Genomic DNA, 10,926 nt, shown 5'->3' with positions numbered 1-10,926 from the left:
TTATTTTCCTTTTCCGGATGACAGAGAACACTTATGTCATTATTCTTCGGTAACTCAAGTAATTTCCTTTATTGAAGGTTCAAATCCTTTTGTTTGAACACATATTGAAAACCTTTATGGTTGGTAAATACATCAATATGAACACCATAGAAATAGTTTCTCCATATCCATAAAGTAAACACCTCTGCTGCTAACTCCAATTCATGGGTCAAGTAATTCTTTTCATGCATCTTAAGTTTTCTTGAAGCATAGGCTATCACCTTATAATTTTGCATCAAGAAACAACCAAGACCGATCCTCGAAGCATAAAATTACACAAAGAAACCATCGGATCCTTCTAGTAATATCAACACCGGTGCTGAAGTAATCCTTTCTTTCAAATCTTAGAAAATACTCTCACACACCTTGCACCATTGAAATTTCACCTTATTTTATCATGACATGACCAAGGGCCTAGTCTAACACGATGATCAAAATCCTGATAGGGCTCAAACCAAGCCTCTTGATATATCATAAGCATACATAAGGTAAAGTAAATGTGAAAATAACATAAAAAGAGTCTAAACATGATCATAAAAGAAAGAGTAAACTAAACTACATAGACTCCGTGATATGGGTCCAATAATTGCCTCTACTACATGAGCAGGGTGGGAGCTAAGACATATCCCTAGCTAACCCTAAAAAATAATGTAAACAAATTCTTATTAAGGAAAAAACTCATACATCGCCCTCAATAGATGAGAACTCACCAAAACTTTGCCGGATAAAAGCTCTACACGTGGGAAGGTGATACTCAACCCCCACATTATGAGATAATATAGGCAAGAATATATATTAGTATGTTTGAATGTAGTAATTATGAGGGCATGACATGCTGTCATGACCTGACCTAGGTCTAGTCGTAACATGGTGATTAAAACCTCGAAGGGAACCAACGAAGACTTTTATAATATCATAAAACATACATAAGGTGAACAATAAGTGAAAACTCATAAAAGTACAAGGAGACAAAACAAAGAGGGAATCAAGACAACATAGACTCTTTATATATATGCCCAACATGCCTCTACATGACAACATAGGTGGGGACTGGGACATGCTCCAAGATCACCCTCAAAGAAAGCTATGACACAGTATAGAGTAGTATTTTCAACATCACCATAATCTAAAAGAAAAAATAAAGGAAAGAATGACTCAGGTTTCCCTTGAAGCATGAGGACTCACCATAAATCTTCAATGGAACACCAACTAGCCGTGGGAAGGGGATAGAGCATCCGTCTCTACATTGTGATATAATTTGGGCAAAAAATATGCGTTAATACGTTTGAATGTACTAAGTATATAGGCAATGCAATTCATAGAAAATAATATTTGTCCAAATAACCACTTTAACTAGCATGTAGGAGAAATAGTAAAAATCATAAGTAGTCATCAGAAGGATCAATGCATAATAAACGGTAAGAATATCATATAAAGTAAAGGATAGGATTAGTCATTCAAAATATATAAAGGATGATACATATGTGGGGTAGGATCCATAAACGACAATAAAACCATGCGAGATATAACACGGAATCCCGATGTTGCCCCTACACCGGAAAAAAGGGAAACTACTTGCCAAGGTAGACTCTACCCCACTAGGTGGGTAATGTACATACGCTATATATGGATGATCTAGCTAGACCATGAAGCAAACCTATGGTGGCACATAGTTTAAGTGACATGAGGTTGCTATTAAAGGTTTTGGTAGGGCCCCCCACCTCAAATCCACTCGGTTCTAAGTCAAATCCCACCGAATATGTATTATAACATAGTAATCATAGTTAATATATATCATATACATGATCATAGGTTTGAAATTTATAGAGTAGCTCATTTTAATAACATAAGTGCAATGCGAGTATTGTCCTTCCACATTACAAATCATACATACATAATCATAATTCATACTTGGAAATTCTGGTAAAACAAGAATACATGATCAATTGACTTGAAAATCATGAAATTGACTTGAAAACATGCATGATCATATATTTTCTATCAGCCCATACTTAATCATAAAGATAATATCATTTGGAAGTATAATTGAAAATACCAATAATTCATATCATCAACCCTAGATATCAACGTAGGAGAATTTATGGAAAACCTTGTTAATTCAATGCAATAACCATCAACTTACATTAAAATAGACTCATACACATTATTAGAATCATAATCCATGCAAATTAATAAGAATTAAATAAAACCCATGATGAGATCATGAACCCTAAGTATGATGTAAGCGGATTTATTGGAAAATCATTGAAATAGGCAATATCATAAAATTCATATATATTTGAATAGAGAATTATGTAATTAAACTTAATTGATGAAATTGGAAGAAGATTCATAAAACCCATAAGAGTACATTCTTTAATTGATTGAAAAAGTAGGCAATTAGTTGGGCTCCATGAGTGAAAGTACCCTAGGATCAAATACCAACATACCTTGAATGAGAAGACAAAGGAATTTTAAAGAATTTGAGAGTTTTGATGGAGAGCTTGAGTGAATTTCTTGGAAGTCTTCAATGGAGTCCTTGAGAGCCTTTTGTTGAGAGATAAATATTTTAATAGGTGAATTGTAGAAGAATGAATGTGATTAGATGTGTAGGTTAATTTATAGATCTAAAATAGGTTCTAAAAATATCTAGGTTCATTAACTAATAATTTGGGAAATATCTAAATTACCCCCACTTAAAAACTAAATTTGGGAACAAGTAAAATGCATTAGCCACATGCATTTAATGTGAAAAAGGGTAATTGCATTCCTTAAATGCATTTTACGTCTTATTTATCCAGAAATGAGTTTTGTCCAGATTTCGGGTAAATTTGCACTGTGGGAGAGCAAGTCCTCATCTTTCGATAGACGAGTCCTAAAAATCCATCGAGACCATTTTCCTGCAAGTTTTGACACCTGATAGATATTCCGAACTCGAATTTTCCAAACAGGATAAAGATAATATGTTACACAAGAGAAATATACCCAAGGCATTTTTAAAGCACTTTGAGCATTTTTAAGGAATGTTATAATATCTTACCCTTGGGAACATTCGTCCTCGAATGGGGAAAGACTAGCTTGATAAGAAAGAGAGTATAACTACCAACCCAACCATAAATGCAATAATGCAACTTCTAAACATCAGTATCATTTAAAAATTATTTTCATGGTATGCATGCCTATGTCATGACGCGAGGAAGTTGAAAAGTAGGATTTTAGAAGATTTGAGTATAGATGTCTAAATACGTTAGGATAGATCGGAAGGAAAGAGATACAAATACCATTTTCTCATGTCCTCTTCCGCTTCTCATGTAGCTCTCTGAACTTATTGATTCCTCCATAAGACCTTAATGGATGTAAATTCCTTGTTTCTCAAACATTTAACTTGGCAGTCCAAAATTTTAGCCTGAACCTCCTCATAATTCAAATTTTCTTCAATATTCACATTACCCAAAGTTACAATGACATTAGGATCACCAACACATTTCCTCAATATTGATACATGGAGAACCGTGAACCAAGGCTAACTCTAATCACAAATCAAGTTCTTAGGCCACCTTACAAATATGCGTAAGAGCCATCTACCTCTATAGGAAATTCTATTTCTATCGCAAGAGTACTAACCCTTACTACCATATTTAACAAACCTTGAGACCTAATAAAGAAATACCTAATGCATTGTACATTCACCTATATGCAATCAACACTATATTCAGGCTTAGTTCTATAACCACTCTAATACACTCACTTGAAAACCTTAACAAGAAGCCATCAATAGCCTACTACAATCACTCACATATTTACAACCACACATTCAAGCCTACCATTCTAACCACTTTATGGCTCTCTTAAAGTCAACATCAATTAAGAATATTTATGTCTACCTTACAATCTCTACATCCTCATTGGTATTCACTCTTACCAAAGGTCAGGCCAATATACTCTTACCTATCTATTACACATAACAAGGTCTTATCTAGCTCTTCCTCTATTTTTATAACCTTAAATGGACCAAGCATACCATAATTATCATAAAATGGAACACCCACTCTTCCCCAAATCTTCCATAACTCATCCATCGAGAGCTATGATCTTTACTCAATATCATTTCTCTTGGGCCATCCACATTGGAACACACAACCGATCTTGGTAACAAAATAATCCATCTCTCCCTTGTGAGAGAACATCAATCTTCTTATCAACCACCAATTTCTCATGCACTACCAATCATATTTCTGAACCATTTCCAACTAAAACACTACTCTCATTAGAATCACTCAATCTTACCCCTAAACGGGCCAATCGGTGAACATCTTTAACTAACTCCATCTTGTCATCTTCCACTTGAGCAACACTATTAATGCATAACTAACCAAGAGCATCGGCAACAACTTTTGCTTTACCCAGATGTTACAACACTCTTATAACAAAGTCCTTTAAGGGTTCAATCCAACTTCTTTGCATAAGGTTCAAATCCTTTGGCTAAAAAGATATTGCAAACTCTTGTAATCATTGAAAACATCCACATAGACACTATAGAGATAGTTTCTCCTTAATTTCAAAGCAAATACCATCGCTGCCAACTCCAAAACATGAGTTGGGTAGTTGTTTTCATGAACCTTGAGTTGACTTAAAGCATAAGATATCACTTTACCATTTTGCATTAGAACACAACCAAGACCAACTCGTGAAGCATCAAAATACACAATGAACCCATCAGAACATTTCGGTAAAATCAGCACCAAAGCGGAGGTAAGCTTGTCGTTCAATTCTTGGAAGCTTTTCTCACATGTTTTGGACCATTAAAATTTCACCTTCTTTTGAATCAAAGCTTTCAAGGGCGATTCAATGAAAGAGAAAAATTCCACAAACTCCATATAATAACTCGTTAAGCCCAGAAAACTCCAAATATCCAAAAAAGACAATGATCTAGGCCAACTCTTTACCATAACTGTCTTCTTTGGATCAACTATGATAATATCATGGAAACAATGTAACCTAGAGTTTTCCACAGACTTCAACCAAAATTCACATTTACTACACTTGACAAATAATTGTTTGTCTCTCAAGGTTTGCAATACAATTCTCAAATGACCTATATACTCTTCTTCATTCTAAGAATAAATGAATATATTATCAACAAAGCCCACCATAGACCTATCTAGGTACAGTTTGAAAACTCGATTCATCAAGTCCATAAAATTAGTGGGAGCATTAGTCAAACCAAATGACATAACCAAAAACTCTAAATGTCCATACCTCATTCGAAAAGCCATTTTGAAAATGTCACACTTCCTCACGCTCAATTGGTGATAACCGAGAAGTGACTTGCACCTTGGAGTTAATTAAATTAATCATCTATTCTTGGAATGGGATACTTATTCTTTATTGTAACCTTATTCAATTATCAGTAATTTATACACATGACAAGTGATCCATCCTTCTTTCTAACAAGTAACATAGGAGAACCCCATAATGAAATACTTGGCCTTATGAAACTCTTATAAGAATCAATCCTTCTTTGGATTTGAGCTCTTATTGGAGGCATCTTCTGAAAATCACAAAAAACAATTATTAGGGTGAAAAGACCTAAAGTATGCTCTACCGCACAACATCGATCATGAAAGAAGTAAAAAATTCCTAAAATACCTCATTGCCTCCTACTAATAGATGTGGCGCGCTTCATACCAAAGAATAATACTCTACTTGATGCGGAATGTTGGAAGTCCTAGGACACTTGTACCTTGTGCTCTGATACCAAGTTTGTCATGACCCGACCTAGGGTCTAGCCATAACACAGTGATTGAAATCCCGAATGGCTCCAACTAAGTCTCTTGTCAAATCATAGAGCATATATAAGGTAAAAAATAAGTGGAAACTCATAAAAGTCCAAGGAGACAAAGCATAGCTATAGGGAATCAAGAAAAAATAGATGCTTTATTCATATGCCCAATATGCCTCTACATGACAAAGCATAGCCAATGTTCCTAGCTCAACCTCAAAGAAAGTAATGACACAATATAGAATAGTCTTTAAACATCACCACAGTCTAAAAGCAACAATAAATGAAAGAATGATCCGTATTTCCCTCGAAGCATGAGGACTCACCTCAAATTTTCAATAGAATAGCAACTAGTCGCGGGAAGGGGATGAAGTTTCCATCTGTAAATTGTGACATAATATAGGCAAAAAGTATGTGTTAGTACATTTGAATGTACTAATTATGTAGGCAATGCAATGCATAGAAAACAATGTTTGTGCAAATGACAATTTTAAGTAGCATGATAGGAAACAGTAAAAATCGTAAGTATTCATAAGAAGGATCATTGTATAATAAACCATAAGAGTATCATATAAAGTAAAGGATAGAACTAGTCATTTAAAACATAAAAATGACTATTAATATATGGGAAAAGAACCATAATCGATAAAAAGACCATGCGAGAGATAACATAAAATCTCGATGTTGCCCCTATATCATAAAAAAGGGAATCTACTTGCCAAGGTAGACTCTACCCCTCTAGGCAGGTAATCTACATACGCTATATGTGGATCCACTAGCTAAGCCATGAAGGAAACCTATAATGGCATGTAGTTTAAGAGATATGAGATTGCTACTAAGGCTTTTGGTAGGGTCCCCACCTCAAGTCCACTCGGTGCTAAGTCAAATCCCACGGAATACTTATCATAACATAGTAATCATAGTTAACATAAATCATAGACAGGATCATAGGTTTGAAATTAATAGAGTTGCTCATTTTCATAACATAAGTACAAGGTGAGAATTGTCCTTCCATATTATAAATCATACATACTTAATCATAATTTATACTTGAAAATTAGGGTAAAACATGAATACATGATAAATTGACTTGAAAATCATGAAATTGACTTGAAAGCAGGCATGATCATATACTTTCTATCAACCCGTACATAATTCATAAAGATAATATCATTTAGAAGTATAATTGAAAATACCAATAATTCATATCATGAACCTAGAGATCAATGTAGGAGAATTCATGGAAAAATACTTCAATTCAATGCAATAACCATTAATTTATATTAAAATATAATAATAATAATAATTATAATTATAATTCATGCAATTTAATAAAAATTAAGCAAAACTCATAATGAGTTAATGAATCCTAAGTATCATGATATTGAAAAATCATTGAAATCATGCAATATCATAAAATTCATATATATTTGAATAGAGAATTATGTAATTAAACTGAATTGATGAAATTGTAAAAAAAATCATAGAACCCATAAGAGTACATACATTAATTGATTTAAAAAGTAGAGAATTAGTAGGGCTCCATGGGTGAAAGTACCCTAGGATCAAATACCCATATACCTTGAATGAGAAGACAAGAAAATTTGGATAAAGAGCTTGAGTGAATTTTTTGGAAGTCTTTAATTGAGTCCTTGAGAGCCTTTTGTAGAGAGATAAATATTTCAATAGGTGAATTATAGAAGAATGAATAAAATTAGAAGTGTAGGTTTAATTTATAGAGCCGAATTAGGTCCTAATAACGTCCAGGTTCATTAACTAACAATTTGAAAAATATCTAAAGTACCCCCACTTAAAAACTAAATTTGGGAACAAGTAAAATACATTGTCCACATGTGTTTTATGTGAAAAAGGGTAATTGCATTCCTTGAATGCGTTTTATGCCTTATTTGTCCAAAAATGAGTTTTGGCCAGTTTTTGGGTAAATTTGACTATGGGGGAGTAAGTCCGCGATGCGGACATGCCACGCATCCTCCTGTTTTATAAAATTCTTGAAAAATTCATCTTTTGATAGACGAGGCCATATAATCCACCGAGACTATTTTTTCCATAGGTTTTGACCCCCTGATCGTTATTCTGGACTCAAATATTCCAAAAAGGATAAGGATAATGCAATACACAAGGGATGTATTCCCAAGACATTTTTAAGGAACTTATGAGTATTTTTAAGGAATGTTAGACATGCAATATAAACTAGAAGATGCAATGATCAAGTCAAGTACATGGTAAGAAGTGATAAGTAAAGTCATGAGATAATCATAACGATCAAAGCATTAAAAGGCATATTTGAAATCATGAGTGATCATAAGAGACCATACATATGTGGGATAGAATTGTAACCGACAATAAGACCATGCGAACTATAACATGGAATCCTGATGTTTCCCCATACAACGGAAGAAAGGAGAATCTATTTGCCAAGGTAGACTCTACCCTGCTAGGCGGGGCATGTACATACTCTATATGTGGATCCACTAAATAAGACACAAAGGCAGCCTATGGTGGCATGTAGTTTAAGGGACTTGAGGTAGGCCCCCACCTCAAAGTCCACTCGGTGCTAAGTCAAATCCCACAGAATACATAACATAGATCCATACTTAGCATATATCATAAACTTGATCATAAGCTTTATAATTCATAGAGTAGCTCATTTTCTTGCCATATTTGCAATATGAGTATAAGCCTTTCAACATTAAAAAATTATACTTGCATAATTCATGTCATTAGGTTCCTAGGTCACCACATACGACCCTAAGTCACCTTTCTTCATAACTTGCATAGAATTCATACATGAACATACTTGTAATTAATGATAATAATTCATACTTTAATTTCGAATAAAACTCACATACATAGTAAATTTAATTGAAACCCATGATAATGATTTGAAATCATTGAATTCATAATCATACTTCATTATATCATCATTGAAAATAGTTTTGTGCAAGAGCATTCATAATTAAATTAAAATCATGTAATTCATGTAGAAACAAACTTATAATTATAATATATAATTATTAAAAACATAATTGAAACAGGACAACGCAATTCATCAAATTAAGGTTACAAACCCAATTGAAATTGATCAGATTTGGAATGAAAACCTTGGGAATCCATGGGTGAAAGGGACCCATGGATCAATCCCTATCTACCTTGAATGCATTTGACCTTGGAATTGAAAAAAGAGACATGTTCTTGAAGAAACCCTAGCCAAAAATGATGAAGAATATGAACTCTTAAAGTAATCCTTGAGAGAAAAGTATTAAAGTTGTTTGGGAATTAATGAGGAAAAGAATAAGTTTAGGAGTATTTAGACAATTTCATATTGAACCTAGTACTAAAAATATCTACATACATTAATGAAATAATAGGTAATGACTAAAATATCCTTCATTTAACTGGAACTAGAACTCACCATGGAAGATCCATCACTGTCCATGATGACTATCATGGCCCGTAATTGTGTCCGTCATGAATTACTTGTACTTGAAATCTGGGAGTTGCAGAGAAAAGTTCTAGAACTTCCTATACAAAACCCTTCATGGTCTGTGGAGTGAATCACGGTTCGTGGAATATAGTGGTGGTGCAGGACCTATAGGGTGGTCTGCAGGAGTAACCAGCATGGAACCCACCACGGTCCTTGAAGACCTACAAGGCCTTTGGTGGTCGATTCTAGTCCCTTCCTTGGGAAGTTTCTTGAGGGCCTTAGAAGACGGGTCACCACAGAAGGCATCACGGCCTATGGTACTCATCACATTTGCAGTCGCTTTTTGTGGTCCCTTCCTACATGTTTGAGTTTCAGGGTTACCACCATGGTGGATCACCACGAGGCGTGGTGCGTACCATGGCCCATGATGGCCTTCTATGGTCATCACCTGGTGCCAAAATTTGCAGGTTCCAAAATTTTCATGTTTTGATCCTCATTTTATGATTTTCTGAATATCGAGGTCTTACAATATCTCCTCATTAGGAACATACATCCTTGAATGGGACTCAAGCTAGCATGAATAGAATAGGAAATGAACATAACAACCCAACATGAACACAAAACATCTCGATAATGTATATAAGCATGAAATATTTAATCTCAAGCAAAAATATGACTTTAAAACACATTTCATGAACATGAATGCATTTGAAACCATAAGAACAACTAAAACGCATGATTTGGGATGGTTGGATCATGAAGGAACTAAATACATCAAGTAGGAATGAAAGGAAAGAGATGAGGATATCGGGACATCATATCCGCTTTGACTTCCCATGTAGCACCCTCAACCTCTTGATTCCTTTATAACACTTTAACTGAACCTATTTCTTTGTTTCTCAAATTTCTAACTTATCGGTCCAAGATTTCAATCGGACAATATCATATCTTTCAAGCCATCTACATTTGGTATAGTTAATCAGCCTTGATATCTCAAAACACCATATCCCCCTTGAGAGAAAGCAGCCACTTTCTTCAATTCAACAAAAGTGGGATCACTATCTTGCTTTTCCTTTACATCTTCCACAATAACACCAATATATTAGGAATCAACCAATGTAATACCTAAATGAGCTAAGATATGCATATCCTGAACTATATCTCTCTTTTCATCTTCAATGTGAGAAACATTATTCATGAAAGATCTACTAAGAATATCGACAAGCACATTTGACTTACCCGAATGGTATAGAACACTCATGTCATGACCCTTCAACAGTTCAAGCCATCTTCTTTGTTGAAGATTCAAGTCCTTTTGAGTTAACATGTATTGCAAAAACTTGTGATCGATGAAAAAATCTACAAGGACACCATAGAGATAGTGTCTCCACAACTTTAAAGCAAATACCACCATTGCTAATTCCAAGTCATGAGTCGGGTAATTCTTCTCAAGAACCATGTGTTGCCTTGAAGCATAAATTGTCACTTTACCATTTTGGATTAGAAAACAACCTAAACAAACTCGTGAAGCATCACAATACAAAACAAAGCCATCAAAACCTTCTGATAAATTCAACACTAGAGCAGAGGTCAACCTATTCTTCAACTCTTGGAAGCTTTTTTCACATGCCTCAGATCATTGAAATTTCACCTTCTTTTT

This window comes from Solanum dulcamara, chromosome 12 (assembly GCF_947179165.1).
Source record: "Solanum dulcamara chromosome 12, daSolDulc1.2, whole genome shotgun sequence".
In the NCBI taxonomy this organism is placed as follows: domain Eukaryota; kingdom Viridiplantae; phylum Streptophyta; class Magnoliopsida; order Solanales; family Solanaceae; genus Solanum; species Solanum dulcamara.
The sequence above is the reverse complement of the archived record's forward strand: the minus strand, read 5'-3'. Positions refer to the sequence as shown.